Raw genomic sequence first — 19,665 nt, forward strand, 5'->3', positions numbered from 1 at the left:
TCCCCGCCGTCGCCGCCAGCGCCGCTGCAGTGATTCCTCGTCTCCATCTAGCGAGGCTATTGTGTATTGGGAGCTTAATAATTTATTTATTCACCCGCGAGGAAGAGGACTCCCGGCCCCAGGGGGTCTGGCTCCACGCCCGCCCTTCCCCCGAGTTTCTCCGGGGCGGCGGGAAGGGGGCAAGGACTGACTCGCGGAGACCCCTTCCTGCGCTCCGTCCTTGCGGACTGTCTCCCCTCCCCCCGCCCCATTCGGAACGGCAGTGTCCCCTTGGGTGTCGTGGCTCGAAGGGGCAAGCCGGCCCTCCCGGGGCCAAGGGCCCTGTTGTCCCTTCTGTAGTCTCAGTGCAGGGACCTCTCCAACCACACGCTGCGTCTTGGAGGGAGTTGCCTGCGGCCCTGGGGAGGACCTCTCCACCACTGCTTTTCCTCAACCGTCTCCAACTCCTCTGTTGGAGGCAAGATTATCAACAAGTCGGTCGCGAAGTAGCCTGCCACGTTTCGTTCAAACCCGCTGCCCCCGGCCTCCCAGACCGCACCGCAGGTATGCGCAGCCGCTCTGTTTATCCGGTGTAAGCGCTTGGGAAGCGCTTTGATGGATGGCCTTCCAGAAGGTCCCCCAAAGCGTGGACAATCCTATTTTTAGGTGGGGGGAAGGAGGGAACCAAGAGCCCAGGACTAAGAGTGGAGAGTCAGACACTGTAGTTGACTCACTGAAGAAACATTTACTCAGTTCCTTCTCACAGTCTCTGCGGGCACCCTGCATCACCCCGTATAGACACACACCCATATAGACACACACTCCAAGTATAAACTGCCCTGCAGACCAGTTTTCCGACCAGTTTTCTAGGGACCTCTTGCATGCAGAGTGCTCACCCAAGACTATTCTCCGGGTAGACTCTTTAGAGCCACATCTGAACCAAGAAGACATGGGGGGAGAAACGTGAATGGGACTCTGTGCCTCACCACCCCCCCCCCCGCGAGCCTGGGGTGCAGACAAGGAGACAGATGGTGAAATCGGCCATTCTGCCCTCCAGCTGTGGTGCAAGAGAGGGGTCTGCTGTAAGCAGGGGTAGAGGAATGTGGATGAGGCAGAAGGCAGTCGAGGCTTCTAGATGAAAATGGCCTCTGGGAATGGGAGAGTATTTCAAGTGTTGGGAATCCCTTGGGCAAAGAGGTGGAGATACTTGTGCATTCACTCATTCATTCATGCACTCATTCATCCATTCCATACACGGTGTCTTTGAGTGCCTACTGAGGTCAGACAGAGCATTTGAGGAGGGTTATACACCCGGGCACAAGTGAGATATTGGTGCTGTCCTGTGCAACAACCACGAAGGGAGGAGGGATGGTAAGAACATATTGAAAGAGGGGGCTTCCCAGGTGACTTTCTCTCACTAATAGTTTGAAGCAGAAGGATGAGTCACAAAATTGAGCCACTATTCATCAGCTGAGGTCAAAACAACATTGATTATGCTAATGCCTTTCTACTTAAGCCAGTCAGGGTATTTTGTTCAGTTTGTGATTCCAGTCTTTAGATGTGACAGCAACCTGTCATGTTTGTACACGGAGCTCTTTACCGCTTAAAAAATGTTCTTCGTATCACATTTAATGCCATTCTCACAACCCTTCGAGGTGAAGGTAATTGCTCCATTCGACAGGTTCAGAGACGTGAGGAACTTGTCCGGGCTCACACAGCCACTCACCTGGGATTGAGAAGGACTGAGCCCCAGGCAGTCGTCCCGTTCTTTGGAAGGACCTGGGCAGGTTTTATATGTTGGGAGGCCTGCATTATACATTCTGGTCTTCAGGACTCCTGTGCTCGGCCCTCTCTGTGTACCTCTGGGCCCGTAACCTCCTGGCCTTCCTAACACTGTGGAGCATCACAGCCTTAGGGCAAAGAACAGCCTCTGGCATGGGCCCCCTCCCAGTCCCTGGGATCTGCCTACAGGGGACCGGGCAACTGCTCAGAACTGCAGGGGGGCAAATTTTGACCAGTGAAAGGAGGAAAGATCCGGTGCTTGGATCGTAGTGGTCTCACTGGGCCTGTCAGGAGATTCGAGTTAGGCACGACTGGGCCACCGGCAGTGTGTTCTTCTGAAGACATGGCCAGCTCAGTAGCACACAGCCTTGTGTTCCCTCGCTTGCTCCACTCCCCTTGCCCGCTCACGTCTGTTGCCCGAGGGTCGTATCCCTCAATAAAGGATTAGCAAGCAAGCATTGCTTCATGCTCTGTCTCCCCAGGAACTACAGACAATTGGTACCACAAGTGACCCTAGAAAGCCGATCTTCAGGATGGAATGTTGGAGCCGGACTGCGATCTGTCTGGAAGCAATACGAGCCCCATTACTGATGGTAAGCAGGGTCGTATATGGCATATAGCGACCCTACAATTTCTGAAGCTTCACCCGTGGCTACTTGGAATGAGATGCAGGTAGAAAGCCAGGCTTTGGAAGGTCACGTGGCTGCTGTGCGTGATCGACGTGGGGGAAATGATAATCATAAGGACTGTGGGGTTAGATGGCTTCTGACAGCACTGGAAAGCCAATGATAGGCTCAGGGAAGCCATTTGCCAACTGACATCCACAAGACAGACTGTGTGAAGGTCAGGCTCCAGAACTGGTATGTGGGGTGGCAGAGCTGACAAGGAGTCTTGGCGTGCAACCACGCAGGTGTCCCGTGTCCAAGTCAGGGCTCTGATGGGGAGAGAGTTGGACCTTGTGATCTGGAATAGAGACATTTGGTTGACAAGCCCTGAAAAATCTTAGACCCCTCACCTCAGATCTCCCTAAATCTGCTGGCTGGTAGAAGCATCTCTCTCTCCCTTTGTCAGAAAACAAACAAACAAACAAAAAAACAAAAAAACAGCTCCTCTTGGCCTGGAGACCAAGCAATGACCTAATGGCAGCAGGTGCCTTGCACCGCGGTGCTGGTTCTCATGACAATAGCCTGTAGGAAATAAGGTGAGATGCCAGAACTTCTTTGGCACAATGTTGAAAAAAACAACAGAGGGCCCAGAGAGCTGCAAATATTAGAATCCCAAGACCTGAGAATCTACCCTGTGGCTAAGTTTCCTGGGGTGGTCCTGAGGGCGTTCTCTTCACTGAGCTGGAGAGAAAAGCCCAGTGGGAGGTGGGAGTCAGGGAAGCAGCAGCATCTTTGAGAAGTTCAGTGGTGTCGATCCTCCGAAGGAAGGAAGGCCGGGTTCGATGACCGGAAGTGGTGGTGAAGTTGACTCCCTGGCATCCAAGGCCAGCTGGCCTTCTAGGTCATGAGAGGCAAAGGGGATGTGATGACCACATGGAAAACAAAGCCGGAGTGGCAGTTAGGGTGCCTTGAGCGGTAGGTGTCTACGTCCATGGCTCGAAGATCACGGTGTCACTAGGGATGAGATCGATGGAGAGTTAACAAGGTTATTGCTCAATTTGTATGAATTTTCTTTAAAATAATCTAGAACGTTAGAGCAAAAAGATGACATCAGCTACTGCAATGGAAAATTTTCTGAGTTTTTTCACGGCGCAAAGCCCATGGCTTGAAGGGGAGGCTGGGTTCCTTTGAAGGACACGCGATGCCACTGAGTCCTGAGATCAGTCACGACCAGCAGCAACCTGACATGTGATGGACGTGGTCCACTCAGGACCAGGCTCTAACAGGTCCAGAAGGAACAGTTACATTACCCAGACAGATGGCCCAATTCTTCTCTCACCCAACTCTGCTGAGATTCTTCCTTAACTCGTACCTGGAGTCTCAAGGGGGAGTTTTGTACAATAGTCTGTTGGAGCAAGAAGGCACCGGGCCTCATCGACACACAGATCAACACAATATGTTGGTGCCCGTTGGGAACGGCACGGCTACATCACATCCGCGTTCAGGGGCGGAAGGAGAGGGGCCTGAAGTGCAGACATACACTGGCCCCTGTGTGCAGGGGTAAGTGTTTAGGAGCATGGAAAGAATGAGACTAGAAACCCAGGGGCATAGAGGTCAGGAAAATTGTAGAGGCATGAGCTCGGGCACGTTTCTGTCCCATATTAATACTCACCAGAGAACATCGTTGCCAAGGAAGCTCTCAGCAATTAGTTGGATAGGATGATCCATGCTCCGGAGGTCAACCAGCCTCTCTCTCTGGCCAGCCTTGTGTTTCCCGAATGGCCTGCTGAAGGCACAGCCATGGCATCAACTTGGAGATGGAGGCTCACGGCATTTTCGGCAACATTCTCCTGAATGAGGCGTGAGTCGATAGAAATGCCTCCAGGGGCGCCTGGGCGGCTCAGTCAGTTAAGCCTGCGACTTTGTCTTAGGTCATGATTCCATAGTTCGTGAGTTCGAGCCCCACATCAGACTCTCTGCTGTCAGCACAGAGCCCAGTTCAGATCTTCTGTTCTCCTCTCACTCTCTCTCTCTCTCTCTGCCCCTCCTCCACTCATGCGCGTGCTCTCTCTTGAAAAAAAAAAAAAATCAACAAGCTAAGAAGTGTCTCCAATAGCTAGAATACACAAATCTAGGTGTAGAAGTAGGATTGGCCGGCCCCTCAGAGCCCAAGTGCTACTCCGTGCTTATGTTCCTGCACTGAACACAGTCAGCGTTCCACTAGACCAGAAGCTGTAACTACCACCGGGTTCCCTGGGCTCCTCGTGCTAAGGACACAACAGTCAGAGAAGAGTTGCTGCACTGGCAGGCCAATCATCCTTGATTACCAGGAGGATCGAGGCTTACGGTCACAAAGTGGGCACAGGGCGGAGTACCCCTGGTGGTACGAACTGAGTGTGTTCCCCTAAATTCAACTCGCAGTTCGTGAGTTCGCGCCCCACGTCCGGCTCTTTGCTGACGGTGAGGGGCCTGCTTGGGATTCTGTCTTCCTGTCTCTCTGCCCTTCCCCAACTCATGCACACTCCCCCTCTCTCTCTCTAAATAAATCAATAAACTTTAAAAAAAAAAGTTTATAAAAGAAAACCATAAAGGAGAGAAAATACATTTATGATACTGTACTGTGTTTATCGAAAAATATCTGTATAAGTGGCCCCGGGCAGTTCAAACCCATGTTGTTCAACAGTCAACTGTAATTAGATTTCAGCGTTCTTGGAAGAATTAACAGATAATTCATATAAACACTGAGCCTGGCACAAAGTAACTGCTCAAAAAAGGCCATCCCTAATTATTTTGAAGGATAGAGGGGCAAAGACGCTGCCCTTTTGTAAGAGCGCTCCTTGACATCGGGGATCTTTTTTGAGTAAGACACACACAAAAAAACAAAGGAAATGCGTTACGAGTACTCATTATTGAACCATGAGATCATGCAGGCTAATTATGTTTTCAAATGCTGCAGATAAACATGCAATTATTGAAAAAGACATTGGGATTGGCCAAATTGTTCATTACTTAAGCTTGAATTAAATATGTAATTGTCAATGTCACATTTTATGGGTCAGCTGCGACTGTGTCCAGAGAGGACGTTTTCCTGATTGACCAGGTATGGGGGAAGGGGAACCCAGTCTCCTGTAGGCTTTGTCTGAGACCTGGCCAGCCATACTTGGCCTTCCCGGGTTGGTCCCACCCCCTAGCCAGTCACCTAGAAGCTGAGCAGGACTCATTATGTGGGGCCAGGTGGGTAGATTTGCCTTGCCTCAAACTCTGAGTTAACTCTGTTTCCCAAGAATATTTTGGTCCAAATCCCTTGAACTTAGATGTTTGGATGTGGAAGAGAGTCAGAAAGAAGCCCAGACTTTAAACTTCACTTTAAAACCACCTGCATTGGGGCGCCGGGGTGGCTCAGTCGGTTAAGCGTCCGACTTCAGCTCAGGTCACGATCTCGCGGTCCGCGAGTTCGAGCCCCGCGTCGGGCTCTGGGCTGATGGCTCAGAGCCTGGAGCCTGCTTCCGATTCTGTGTCTCCCTCTCTCTCGGCCCCTCCCCCATTCATGCTGTGTCTCTCTCTGTCTCAAAAATAAATAAACGTTAAAAAAAATTTTTTTTAATAAAAATAAAAAAAAAAATAAAACCACCTGCATCTTCTTTCCCTTGTCATCTTTTCTTAAACCCTAAGAAAAAACTAAAATTTTGGAAAAAATTATCAGGAAAAAATTATCTGGACCAGTGCCATTTTCCTATGTCAACGGAGACGCTGAACAGATATGACTCAAGAGGACATTTGATTGGATTGACTTGGTGACCACCCCTTCGGGCAGGCCAGTCAAATCCAAATGCCAGCGCAGCCAGGAGAGCTAACTCAGCTGAGCCCCAACGTATGCTACACCAAGCAGGAGCCGACAGTGTAAAGTAGATAGGTCCTATTCTCTAAGATCTCACATTGTATTAGAGGGAGGAGAAATATACACGTGTTCTAACTACAAATAGGGGCATCCCTCCTCCCCGATTAAAACTCCCCAGAAGGCTCCCTATCTTAGCACCCAGCCACCCTCCAGCCCCTCCCCACTCATTCGCCCCTTTGTGCTTTGTCCTTGCATTTCCCCAGAACTGCCTTCTCCCACCTCCCTGCCCTGCTCACACTGTTTCCTCCACCCAGAATGCCTTCTCCTTTCATCTGCTTAGCCTGTGGCTCCCTTCTCTCAGTCTTACGCACCCCTCCATCACGGTACCCCTCCTACTGGACTCTAATTATCAGGACATATGCAGTCAGGGGTGTGCAGAGCATGGGCTTAGTGGAAAGAACCTCGATTTTGATGTCAGTTGAATGGAATCTGGAAAGCTCCCTTAACCTCTCTGAGCCTCAGTTTCCCTGACTCTAAAACAAGGATGCTGATGTTCACCTTGCTGGGCTACAGCGGGGAATACTAGAAACAAAGTTTGTAAAGCTTTGATCCCCGTGCCTTTGCGGGGCAGGCCTCATAGGAACCCCATCTGACTGAGGCTGCCTCCTCTCCTAATTGTGTGGACCATGGGGGGCAGGGACTGTGTTTTACTCATGTTTGTTGTTGTTGTTGTTAAAGTTTATTTATTTATTTTGTGTGTGTGTGAGAGAGAGAGAGAGAGAGAGAGAGAGAGAGAGATCCCAAGTAGGCTCCATGCTTATTGCAGAGCTCGATGTGGGACTTGAACCTGCAAACCTTGAGACCGTGACCTGAGCTGAAATCAAGAATGAGACACTCAATTAGCTGAGCCACCCAGACGCCCCTGTTTTATTCATCTTTGAGTTCAGGCTCCTGGCAACGTCCCATCTGTAATAGTTCCAGAAATCTTGGAGAGCGACAGCTCAAAGCATGTGCCACTGGACCTCTGGGGAAGGGTCCCCCTCGCCTAGGGACCTCGCCTTCTCCTATTACCCTTCCTGCCACCTCCCTGCTTCTCAAACCCGCAGGCCCAAGCTGCCTCACCTCCCCATAGAATGGCATTGACCTACTCTGGCCTGGTACATATTTGCTGAATGAGTGAACGGACGAGTGAATGAAAAGAAAAACCATTTACAAAGTTTTACATTTTGCGTCTTATGATGGAACGTCTGGGTGATTTTTCATCGTGGGGCAAGCTTGCCGAACTCTGTTTCTTGGTGTTTACACTGGGATTTTCACAGAATGGCTTCTGACTGGAAACCTGTCTGTCTGTGAGCTTTGTACATATTTCAGGGAATGAGGATTTTGCCATTTACTTTAGTCAGAAATGTCAGAAGCCATCCAGGAGCCGGAAGAGCTCCTACGAACCCCTGAGTTGACCGGCCCAACACTCAGCTACTCATTATAACTTTTCTAAGAGCGCGCCTGTCTCAGAGTGTGATGTAGGAGGATTAATTTGGTCTGATCGTCCCTGAAATGTGGTTGAGAGAATCTGTGCTTATTTAGGCACTCCTCAAACGTGTGTAGAATGCACGTTGTGTCCCAGGCTCGGGCACTGGGGATCAGAATTGCCCAAGACAGGATCCTTGTCCTCCCTCCAGGAGCTCCCGGGCTGGCAGGGAGGCAGAGAAGGGATGAGGTGATGACAGACACGGTGTGGGAAGGACTGAGGGAGAAGGGGGCGCAGGATGCAAACTTGCAGGAAGGATCTGTGCAGCGCTGTCTCAGCACCATTGTACTTTCTGCTTTAGACTCACTAAACCGGTTTTCTGCACACATTGCTGGTTATGCCTCCCTGCTTTTGCACAAGCCATTTCCTCTGCCTGGAAGCTTTCCTTCTGTCTTCCTGGCAAAGTCCTCATCACTTCAGATCCCAGCTGATACCCCCTCCCCTGTGTCCACACCCCGCCAAGCTCGTTCATCCTCTGTGGTGCCTGAAGTCTGCGTTATAGGGGGGACCTGTCCAGCTGTCCTTTTACCCTCTTGGGTGAATAATGAGCACTGGGGAGACTCATGATTTAGGAGGAAAACGTACTGACTCTGGTGTCAAACAGGGCTGGGTTTGAATCTTAGGACTGTTGTTTCCTGCCTGTGTTCTCGGGCCTGGCTTGGGGGAGAGTAGAGAGAACAGAGACGAGCCTGCAGAAGGGAAAGGTTCTGCCACGGTGGGACTCTTGAGCTCTGCTGAGACATTTTGGAATTCACTCTGGGGGCAGTGGGGAAGCACCGAATGGTTTTAAGCAAGAGAACAGCATTGTACACACACTGGCAACACCGGGGAGGGGGACGTGCGTACGGGGTGGGCAGATGGGAGCCAAGTGCTGATTGAGAGCCTCCACCTAGAGTTACCCAGTCTACGTTGGGATAGCAGCTTTTGCCTAGCTGTATGATCTTGGGCAATCATCTAAAACTCCCTGACCCTCAGTTTCTTCATCTGTAAAATGGGAAGAATACTATTACTTTCTTTGCCTGGGGAGATCACAAGAGAACATAAATGGGAATAGGTTTTGTCGATTCTAAAGTGCCATGCAAATCCTAGAAGTGATCAGAAGAGGCTTAAACATGATAGAAGTTTATTTCTGGCAAAAGGGAGTTTGGGGCTATTGTGGTGCTCCACAGAGCAGGGTGAAGGCTTTTTCTAGCTTGTTGATCTGCCATTTTCAGCATGTAGGTTTCTTTTCACCCCATGGTCCAATATGGCTGCTTGAACTCCAGCCATCAGATTCACATTCCAGCCAGCAGGAAAAAGCAAGAGAGAAAGAAGGCTATGTTCCTCCCTTTAGGGCCACTTGCCACTAGTTTCAAATGGCACTTCTGCTTATCTCCTACTGACCTGGGCATAATCACATGACGACGCCTAGGTACAAGGGAGGCTGGAAAACACATTTCCTATTTAGAGTAGCCATGTGCCCAGCTGAAAATCAGAAAATCCATTATGAGTAATTAACAGACATATTGATGCTGGGGAACAGCTAGACAACTAGCAATTTCTCTCACAGCTTTTTGACGATTTCACTATAGAGTTTCATAAGCTAGGTTTCTTAAAAGTGATATATCACCCACAGGACATGGGACAAGAAACAGGAACCCCAGAGGCAGTGTTGAGGGAAGGACACTTACATATGTTACAAGGGACTTACTTACTCAAAGATTTCCCTTTTCCTCCCATAACGTGGGCCCTTTTTTGGGTCCTACTCCAAGCAGAAGGAGACACCTACCTCCTTAGGGGAGGCTTGAGAAGCCCCTCGCGTTGACACAATCATGATGAACAGAACAGACAGCAGCCTCAGGTCAGGGAGGCAGGGGGAGGGGGCGAGTTCCCCATGGCAGCTGCTGGCCAGGAGGACAGTTAAGAGGGAGGCAAACCCTTCATACAGCCAACCAACGAAGACACTGACCTTGGGGAGAGGGAAAGAGGAGTCTAAGAAGAGGCAGCCAGCCCATGCAAGAGGGAGTGGGGCCAGACAACCTAGAGTGTGTCCCTGGAAGACGAGATCCTCTCTCAGCCCCTCTACTTCCTTCATGGGTAGGAGTACTACCAGACCTCCTCTTGCATCCGTGATTCATACTTTATTTTTTTTTAATGAATTTTTCTTTTTTAATTTTTTTAAATTGAGTTGGGGGGGTAAGGGAGGGGCAGAAGAAGAGAGAGAATCTTAAGCAGGCTCCACACTCAGTGCAGAGCCTGACGCAGGGCTTGATCCCACGACCCTGGGATCGTAACCTGAGCCGAAATCAAGAGTTGGATGCTCCACCGACGGAGCCACCAGGCGCCCCCATGGTTCACACTTACCTGAGTATAGATGACACTTTGAAAGAGCCCTAGGGTAAATCATTCTTTCAGGCACTCTTATTTTTAGATCCTTAGCATGCATGGATGCTACCAGGCTATTAGACTTAAGATGCTAATACCAAAAGTAGGTAAACCAGGCAATACAAATGATATCTTGGCTATTTACTAAGTGGCAGACTGTGTTCTAAAGGCATTACGATATTAACTCCCTCTATCCTCATGGCAGCCTTTTTCTTTTCCCCCAAAGTAACAACATTTCATGCTGGAAACGCAATGGAAGAAGCACTCAAACACCTTTGATGGTGGTGGGATACTTATACAGCTTCCTGGGAAAGCAGTTTGATAATGCAATTCTGCTGGAAACTTTTGAAAATTAGAATTATTTCAGAAACACTAACGTATTGCCTTAAGCCAAAAAAAAAAAAAAAAAAGGGAATTTATGAGCTCATAAAAATAAAACAACCCCCAGGTGTGGCTGGCTCCTGGGTTAAAACGAGGACTTGGTCTCTCTCCATTCCTTGGCTCTGTTTTCCTCTCTGTCTTCTTCATGTTCACGTATGCTTTCTCCATGGGGAGGCTCATCAAAACCTCACATACGGGTTCCTCCCGATGTTCTGGAAACAGAGCATTCCTAGGAAACCTTTCACAAGCTGAAAAGTGAGAGACCTGTTGTTTTCTTGAAGTTCTGACATTTCAACGTGGTTTTTTTTTAATGTTTATTTATTTTTGAGAGGGAGAGAGAGACAGGGTGTGAGCCAGGGGAGGGGCAGAGAGAGAGGGAGACACAGAATCCGAAGCAGGCTCCAGGCTCTGAGCTGTCAGCACAGAACCGATGCGGGGCTCGAACTCGCAAACCACGAGATCATGACCTGAGCTGAAGTCAGACGCTTAACCGACTGAGCCACCCAGGCACCTCTCAGCATGTTTTTGATGCAGGGAGGATCATCCTGGGCACATCACCTGGTAATCTTTGTATGGCGGAAGGCTCGTATCAGGAGGCATTTGTCATCTGAGAAAAGTTCTGGAGGCTGGATGGCAGTCTGGGATCACAGTAGCAGCGTGGCCAGCTCCTGAGAGCTCTCTTGGGGGTTACAGACTCCTCATTATATCCTCACATGGCGGAAAGAGCCCTCGCGGCACCTTTTAAGGAAGCTACTGTTGCTGACCATTTCATAGATAGGGAAAAACGCAAAGAACAGTGAGTCTGCATCAGTGATTCTACCCCTCGTGGCATCCACCTCTTTGCCCTGTGACTTTGGTACTGCCCTCCCACTGCGAGTCTGGACCCCTGGGCCCTGCTCTGGACCCATGGGACACTGGACAGTGTGAGGCAAGCGGAAGCCTGGAGGGCGCCCCGTCACTGGGTTTGTCTCTGTCTTCTTTTCGCTTCTCTTTCCGGGGCCACATGAAGAGCAGGGCCTGGCCTGGTTCTTCCTGTTTCAGTTTTGGTAGTTTATATATTTCTAGGAATGTGTCCATTTCTTCCAGATTGCCCATTTCATTGGTGTATAATTGCTCATAATATTCTCTTGTTGTTGTTTTTATTTCTGCTGTGTTGGTTGAGATCTCTCCTCGTTCATTCTTGATTTTATTTATTAGGGTCCTTTCCTTTTTCTTTTTGATCAAACTGGCTGGTGGCTTATCAATTTTGTTAATTCTTTCAAAGAACCAGCTCCTGGTTTCATCGATCTGTTTTGGTTTCGATAGCATTGATTTCCGCTCTAATCTTTATTCTTTCCTGTCTTCTGCGGGTTTGGGGTTCTGTTTGCTGTTCTTTTTCCAGCTCTTTAAGGTGTAAGGTTAGGTTGTGTATCTGAGACCTTTCTTCCTTCTTTGGAAAGGCCTGGACTGCTATATACTTCCCTCTTATGCCCGCCTTTGCTGTGTCCCAGAGGTAGGAACACGCCTGCCTAGCCTGTCAGAAGGTGGAAAGAGCTATGGAACAGAGCTGAGTTGCTCAAGGCCTCCCAGCCGAGGCCACCCTAGTTCAGCCAAAGCAACAACCTCCGGCCTGTGGGCGAGCCCCGCCAAGATCAGCAAAGCTGCTTAGTCCTTCGGCACTGCCTGCGGGGGCGTGAGCAAGCCCACCTAGATCTGCAGAACCCAGCCCAGATCAGGGGGCCCGGCAGATTCAGGAGCCGAGCAAATACTTCTCAGTATCGACCACTGAAGTCTAGCAGCCTTATTGAGATGTACATAGCTGATACAAGAGATTACATAACTTGGGGCACCAAGTGATGGGTGGCTGGGTGGCTCAGTCGGCTGAGCGTCTGACTTCAGCCCAGGTCATGATTTTCCAGTTCATGAGTTCGAGCCCCACGTTGGGCTCTGTGCTGACAGCTCAGGGCCTGGAGCCCGTTTCAGATTCGGTGTCTCCCTCTCTCTCTGCCCCTCCCCTGCTCACGATCTGTCTCTCTCTTTCTCAAAAACAAAATAAACATAAAAAAAAAAAGAAAGAGAGATTACATAACTTGCCAACTACTCACTGGAGCAGCCAGGGTTGAACCCAGGTAATCCGACTGTGACCTTATACTCTTAGATACTATTGTAGGCTAGTTGTTGGCAAACTATGGCCTGGAGGCCAAATCCAGCCCACCACCTGATTTATGCACCTTGTGTGCTAAGAACGGTTATTACAGATGAATATTTTCCATCAGGGTGATGATAGGTAAGTAAACATTAGCTTTGAACCCCAATTAAACAAATGCTGTCCCATAAGAGGAATCCCATCCTTCTCCTTGGTAGACCTAAGTCTGCTATTATAATTTAATTAATTAATTAATAATTAATTAATTCGTATTATATTTCATTCCTATATTATACTTTGTATTTCATCATTAATAATTTGTGAAAACGTCTTCCCTCTTACTATGTAAGTATCTCTGTTATATCCTTGATGTAGCCTCTTGGCCTGCGAAGACCAAAATATTTGCTATCTGGCTCTTTACAGAACAAGCTTCTAGACTCCTGTTCTTGTAAGATAGTTCGATTGAGATGTTGATCTTTGAATTTGGTCCTCAGGCCAAGAAATGGAAAGAATCAGGGGTGCCTGGGTGGCTCTGTCCGTTAAGCGTCTGACTCTTGATCTCAGCTGAGGTCGTGACCCCACGTCGGGCTCTGTGCTGACAGTGAGGAACCTGCTTGGGATTCTCTCTCCCTCCCTATTTCTTTGTCCCTCCCCTGCTCATGCTCACACATCCTCTCTGTCAAAATCAATAAATAAACTTAAAAAAAAAAAAAAGAAAGAAATGGAAAGAATCAGACTGTTAACAGCATGGGAAGCCCTCGGAGGACTTCTAACCCAACCTCAGAAACAGAATTAGACCCTGGGTCCCTGGCCTCCTAGATCAGAGCTCACCTGCTGCTCTCTAGAAGGGCCAATGACAATAGTTGCATTTGTTGACAGGCTTCCACCTCTCCAGCTGGAATATTCTTGGTCCCCACAGGCCTCTCCAGGCCTCCCGCTCTGGCCCTCCCTTCTCAGGGTTCACACTCCCTCACGTGGGCACGGATGATTCACTGTCTCTTCCTCCAGCTCCGCCCTGAGCCACCTAACGTGAATTTGTGCTGTGTACTTCTGTGATAATTAAAGAGATTGAGCATTTAAGCCGATTTTTACTGGGGACGATGGAGAAATTCTCTCCCGAAGAGTTTCACGATCTGGCCTTATTAGAAAGGAGAAATAGAACAGGAGAATTCAAGAGAAAACTCATTTCTTCCCTGAGTGTGTTAATGAGCTAAGCCACAGGAGGCCATGTGTAAGTTGGGCTGCAAGCGGCCGTAAATTAAATTTATTATGCGCCGAGGGATTCTAATAAACATTACTTAAAAATAGCAACAGACAGTCATTTGTATTATGTCATGTGACCTGGTTATGGTGACACTTTTGTGCCTTTGCTATTAATCAGAGTTACTTTGAGAGGCGGTTGGTAAATTCTTTTAGAGCTACTGGCACCTTCCACTTAATTAAGATTGTTCTGGAAAAGAGCAGAGTGAGTCAAAAGTAGTCATGGTGTATATCATTGCACCCTGGAGGCCCTTGTTGCTCATTAGGTGATGCTTGTTATGCTTTCCAAGAGGGAGAAAACTGAAAGAGCATGTCACTGTCCATAATAAAATCCTAGACCCTGGAAGGTTAGTATGGGGGGGGGGGGGCGCAGTTGCTTGAGTGGGGAGGTGTTGCTGAACCTCGCTGGGACAAAGTCACCATGGCTCGGGAGGGGGACCATGTTAATAACGGCCGCCACCCGCACTCCAGCTTCTGGGGATGCTGTGTGCCCTTTACCCCTCTAGGCCCGGTATGGACAAGGACCTTTTTCTCATCCTCTGGAGCAGGGAAGGGAATGTCCTAGAAACGCCCAAAATTATCTTTGGAAAATCCCAAATGTGATCCTGTCACCCCCTCATTTCAACTCTCAGAGTCTGCTGTTTTCCAGCTCTGCCTCCCCACCCCGCCCCCGCCTCTCCACACGCACCACTGACCCGAGAGGCAGACACACTCTGGGCTTAAGACCTTGGGGTGTAGAGTCAGATTGATCCGTGTTTGTTTGAATTATAGTTCTGCCATTTGCTAGCTGGGTCACCACAGGCAAGCTACTTAACCCTTGCCTACGTTTTCCCATCTATAAAATGGGGATCATCAGGGTGCCTGAGTGGCTCAGTCAGGTAAGCCTCTGACTCCTGATTTTGGCTCAGATCATGATCTCACGGGTCCGTGGGTTCGAGTCCATGTTGCAATCTCAGTGCAATTGCGGAGGCTGCTTGGGATTCTCTCTCTCTCTCAAAATAAATAACTAAACTTTGAAAAAAAAAATAAAATGGGGATAATTATGCATATAACACAAAGCTCTTAGGAGGATTGCATAAAATAATCCATGGAGGACTGGGCATTTGGAAAAGCTCTCCAGAAGTGTTCAGCCACGAGCCTTACCAGTAGTTTCTTGACAATGTCGTTCCCTTTTGTTTCTCTCGAGCATTTCCCTTGGCCCAAACGAACCTCACCCCTTGCTTTGTTTCATTAACGACTTTTCATCCTCCCGACCTCTCAGCTCAAATATAAATGATCTAAGACTTCCCAGACCCCTGTCTGATTTTGAGACCCCTCTTCTGGGTTCCTGTCACATCCTGGGACATGAGGTCCTTGCCTGGGACACCGGGTCCACGCTCCAATATTCGACTCCCCTGTCTAGGACTGCCGTGCGTGAGGCTGAGGTCTTTTGGGGCTGACATCATGTCTGGTTTTCCTTTGAGTCCCAGTGCCTGGTGCAGATCAAGTGTTTAAAAAGTGTCTGCTGAGTAGGAGAAGCAGCTGAGAATATTATGAATTTAGAAAATGGGACCCACAAGGAAATGAGGTGAAGCTGGCTGTCTTAGTTTAGGTTCCCCTGAAAGTAGAGTCGAGCAGTTGGATGAATGGAATTGGTTCTTAAAAGGAGAGAATAGGGAGGGAGAGACACACAAGGAGAACAAGGGCAGCTATGAGGGCATGACTGGGCTGCTGTGGGCAACTGGGGCTCATGTCCACCGGGCACCCTCAAGAAACGGGGTAGAGTGAGCCTCAGAATTGTTTCTGGGAATTAAGAGGGGCTAGGGCTTGGATCCATTGACTCCCATTGGTAGCGGTTAACTCTTCTGTACTTCTGGGCTGCCCCGTGTGGGGGCCAAGCAAGCACCAGGCAGGAGAGCAAAATGTAGCTGGCACTGTAGGTGGGACTATGCAGCGTGACCAGGAACTGTTCACCAAAGCTGCAGCTGGCATCAGACCGCAGTCTAATTTCATGCGGTGAGCACTATATGGCACCCACAGTTTAGGAGAGCATGGCTGGACATCTCGACACCTCTAAATCTAGAACCTCAGGAGGGATGTGGCACCTCCTTTTGGGTCCCATTGTTTTCATTCCCACCTGGGGGGGATCCTTCTTTCTTCTTGGGAATGACATCTATGGAAGCCAGAACCCAAGATGGCCCCGATGAGTATTGTCTCCTGGTAGTCATGTGTTTGTGTGGCCTCTTCCCACAATGGATCGTGTCTGGCCTGGGTCACCCTTACAATATGGTGAAAGTGACAGTGTGTGACCTCTAAGACTAGGCCATAAAAGGGAGCTTGTTTCTTGCAGCTTCCAACTTGGCCTCTTGGATATCTTACTCTGGAGGAAGCCAACTGCCACGCCATGAGAGCAACACTCAAGCAGCTTCACGGAGAAGAAACCAAGACTCTTGGCCAACAGCCAGTGCCAACGTGCCAGCCACATGACTGATCCACCTTGGAAGAGGATCCTCCAGCTCCCATCAAGCCTTCACATGGCAGCTGCCACCGACATCTGACTGCACCTATCAGGGGATCCAAGCAAGAACTGCAGCCGAGCTCTTCCCAAATCCCTGACCTACAGAATCGATGAGCAAAGGGCTATCTTATGCCGCCATGTTTGATTTGCCGCCATAGTAATGGGAACACCATCCTCTCCATAGGGAAGCCTCAACTTTGCTCTAAAGGGCATAGACTTCCTCTTATGGCCTTAACAAAATAACCATGTCTCTACGTGGACTTTCTCACCCTCAATAAGAGTCATACCCTTGATGCTTCCATGTAATCCCACCTTTTATAAAAATTAAAGAGGATGATGGGAGGAAAAGAATTGGGGAGGCAGCCCAGGATGGTGGTGGTCACCAAGCCAATTAAAGTATGTAATTAATCACTTATTGGGTAGACTTTGTCACTGTGGGTGGGCCAAATGGGGAATTCATGCTGTTACCCTCTCTTGGCCACGAAGCAGGCTGGGAACTGGGGCATAAACTTGGGGAAGGGGAAAATGGCAAAGCTGTTTTGGCCTGCTGGACTGGCCCTAAGGGCAGATCCCATGAGCCACACCCAGTGTCCAGGTATTGGAGTGTACCTGGACCCAATTTGGGCCAGTGTCCATGCCTAAGAAAATTCAGCTTGGTGGATGGATCTGGGAAATTGGCAGCCTCAGGTTTGAAAGGCAGATTGGATAAGATCCCAGGTGTCCTGTCCGTGATGTATACTGCATCTAGAGTGGGGGGTCTCAGGGCCTCCACCAAAGGAACCAGTTTTCTAGGACCAGGCCCTGGTCCCTAAACTAATGTAGGGACCTAGTCATATAAAATGATATTTACCCATGTGAAGCAACTTAACATCTTTTGGAGTTGTGTCCCCTTCCATATAAAAAGAATGATAACAGCTGCTTTGCAGGATTGTCCTATGGATCAAGTAAGATAACGTATGTGAAGAGCCTGGCACGTAATAGGTGTTTAATGAAAGGTGGCTATTATTGGCCTTCAAGATTAAGCTCATGAGAACTCTCTCTTACAAGAAGCTCTTTCTGATGACTCCATCTGGAGTTGGTTGCCCCTTCCCTGTGCCCTCAATATCTTGGGCTTACCTCCCAACCGCACGTTCTTGCATTATCTGCTCACCCCAGGCTCTCCTACTAGGCTGTGAGGTCTCCAAAGTAGGAACAAAGTGTGTTCATTACCGTGTCCCTGACTCACAGTAGGTCCTCAGTGCGCACCTGTTGCTCTCAACAGAAGCGGCCCTTCTTGGAGAAGCCAGGAGCAGTTATACAGTCTGAACAGCTTATTATAGTTTGTTACATGGGGGAGGAAGCTGCAATGTTTTGGGAACTCCCCATAGGCCAGGAAACCTGGGGGCCCTGTGCCTCCAGCCCTGTAAGGCTGTAATTGAAGCTCATACTGCATTTAGCGTGAATTGTATCAGGTCTCGTGGAGGCCGCAGTTGCACTTTGCCTGTAATGTGCTACTGACATTTCGTTTTCATGGCATCAACGTCTCATTATTACTCATTGCTTCTGCCCTAAGACCATAAGTACCTGGTTCATGCATTAGGCTTTCCCCCCCATGTGGCCCTCTCCTATCTGAAGTCATTCCCAGTCCTCCCCAGCCCCTTTAACTCAAATGCATGACTCTTGGCCCACTGTTTCTTTCAGTGAACTTGGGAGGCAGATACTGGTGATGGTGAAGATGATGATAAACAGAATGAGGAAGACCAACGCGAATGAACTGAGGGTTACTATGTTCTAGACACTAAGCATGTTATTCCACTTAATCCTTATCACCCCAAGAGGTAGGTGTCACTATTCTCATTTAACAAGAGAGGATTTGGGGGGCTCAGGGAGATGACGGACTTGCCCAAGGTCGTATGAAAGCCCAGTCCTGCAGACTCTTCGCCCAGTGTTTCTTTCGGCTGACTGTTCATGGTGCTTAGTTCTCTCTGACTCCATGGACAGGGGCACATGCCTCACCCCACCAGTCACATCAAGGTGCTCATGGTTCATGAAGCTCTGAACAGTGATGTTTATAAAAGAGGTATGACTCTCTTTGATGGAGTGGGTGAATAGGGTGGGTGGGGTAACCCAGGGTATCTTGAGGGAGCAGGGGCCAATCCACACAACAATTGTAACGACAGATGTCATTTGTTGAGGACCAGTTGGAGCCAGAGCACACACTGAGCAATTGACCTACATTGTCTTCCTTAGTCCTCACAGCCATCCTGTGGGATAACTATTATTCCCATTTCACAGATGAAAGAACTGAGACCCAGAGGAATTCATTAATTTGCATCTCCCCAGTGGGCCTTCTCTTCCCTATCTCTAGGCCTAGATCTCTCTCCTGCCTCCTTCTCTGCCTGGTCCACTCCTGGTCACACAGATAAAAAGTGAGAAGATTTTATTTGAGTCCCTGTGTGTCCAATAATTAAGAAAGAAAGAAGTGAGTAGGAACTCAGAGACACCCAGATGTGAGAATTAGCAGTCAAGTACATTGAAGAAGCTATTATAAATATTTTCAAAGGTTTGAAGGAAAGATGGTCTGATTGAGTAAACAGATGAGGAATCACAGCAGAAACAGAAACAAAGGAACCATATGAATGTTTTAGCCCAGAAAAATGAGATGATACATCCACATTCACTCTCCAACATCAGATTGGAGAGTCCGTGAACTCGAAGACAGTCCACAGAAAATATCCCGTGTGAAGAACAGAGAAAAGAAAAAGAAGATTAAAAATAAATGAACAGCACCTCAGTGACCTCTGAGCCAATATCAAGCAGTGTAACCCACATGGATTAGAGTTCTAGAAGGCACGGAGACAGAAAATAAGGCAGAAAAGTATTTGGAGAAATAAAAGTTGATGAAAATTTGATGAAATTTGATGAAAACCGTTAATTGACAGATCCAAGAAGCTCACCAAGCCTTTGAAAACCACACCTAGAAAACAATTTAGTCAAACTTTTGAAAATCAAATATAAAGACCAAAACCTTGAAAGCAGCCAGACAAAAACGGCACATCACACTTGGAGGAACAACAAAAATCAGGGCTCACGTCTTATCAGAAACAGTGGAAACCCAAAGGAAAATGGAATAAGATCTTTACTTTTTTTTAACGGTTATTATTTTTTTGAGAGAGAGAGAGAGGGAGTGTGTGTGTGTGAGTGGGGGAGGGGCAAAGAGGGGGACAGAGGATCCCAGGCAGGCTCTGTGCTGATAGCAGTGAGCCGGATGTGGGGCTCCAACTCACAAACCGCGAGATCATGACCTGAGCCGAAGTTGGACCCTCA

Source organism: Panthera onca, chromosome B3, assembly GCF_046562875.1.
Source record: "Panthera onca isolate mPanOnc1 chromosome B3, mPanOnc1 haplotype 2, whole genome shotgun sequence".
Classification (NCBI taxonomy): domain Eukaryota; kingdom Metazoa; phylum Chordata; class Mammalia; order Carnivora; family Felidae; genus Panthera; species Panthera onca.